General features: G+C 47.3%; 1 protein-coding gene across 12 annotated transcripts in view; it reads right to left on the reverse strand.

Moving 5' to 3' along the window:
* Positions 1-1165, reverse strand: part of TNRC6A (trinucleotide repeat containing 6A) — a 60161-nt gene that overhangs the window by 31165 nt on the left and 27831 nt on the right. The window lies entirely within an intron of this gene.

The following is a 1165-nucleotide window of genomic DNA, read 5'->3' on the forward strand; positions in this document are numbered from 1 at the left end:
ATACCCTTTAAATAATAACATGATTAAGTTGGAACTTAACACTTCCATCAGTGAATGTCAAACCCCAAAGCAGAAAATAATAATAATAAAAAAAAGAATTTAATTACTCTGTCCTTCAGAAGAATGACATTTTCATTCCATGTGAAGATTCCCACTGGGTAGCCTCCTGAGCAGAACTCCTGCCCTCCAGGTTCATTCTATTTTTAGCCATTTGCTTGTGCAGCCTCGGCCCTGATGTGACGCCAGTGCAGCCCAAGCACACGGGTCAAATGGGCACTCCAAGTGCTTGCTGTTATGCAGCAAAGTATTCTATCATTTTCCTTCTTCACTGTCTTTTCAGACATATTTTATCACTTCAGAATAAACCCAGACATTTTCATAATTCTTTAAATCCAGTCTATTATGCTAGAAGCCTTATGGCAGGAGTATACAGAAGAAAACCAATCCTTAGCCTGTATTCAAACACAATTCCATGCACTGCTTGAAAAAGGGCATGTTAAAAAACAAATGAAGAATATTTATTAATTATAATAGTCTTCCAGCAATTTTATTAATTATTCTGTCCTGTGCCCAAAGACAAACCTGGAACTCCCAATGGATTTCAGTGGCCACAGGGCAGGACCCCTGGTCAGCCTGATGCAGCCCAGAGGATGGTGGGACACACAGAACAGCAGCTTCCATCACTGCCAGTGGCTCCAGGAAAGCTGCAAACCCTTCTGCAGCTCACTCGAGGCTCTGGCAGCTCCCCCTGCCTCCAGCAATCCCTTCTCCAGAACCAAACCATCAGCCTCCCTAGGCAGCAGGTAGGAGAACTTCCTACTCACAGCAGCACGGCTGCCCTCGCTCCCTCCCCACAGCATCCTTACACACTGAAAGTCCATTGGTCCTACTCAATCCAGGTATTTTTTCCCATTTAAACACACCCACCAGAGCACACACTGCACTTAAAAACGCCAGATCCAACTGTCTCTCCTGAGAGCTGGGAACAGGTGCTGCAGAGCATCAGTGCAGTGCCCGTGAGGACAACTCGCCTGCTCCACTCCCAGCACATCCAAGCTGGGATGCTTCCTCAGTCACCCCCCTTGGGAACGGGCACTTGTGCCTCCCTGCCCCTTCCCCAGCGCAGTGTGTCCTCTGCCATTTTCCTGCCTCCAAGCCCCATCAT

Source organism: Corvus brachyrhynchos, unplaced genomic scaffold (genome assembly GCF_000691975.1).
Source record: "Corvus brachyrhynchos isolate BGI_N302 unplaced genomic scaffold, ASM69197v1 scaffold5, whole genome shotgun sequence".
Classification (NCBI taxonomy): domain Eukaryota; kingdom Metazoa; phylum Chordata; class Aves; order Passeriformes; family Corvidae; genus Corvus; species Corvus brachyrhynchos.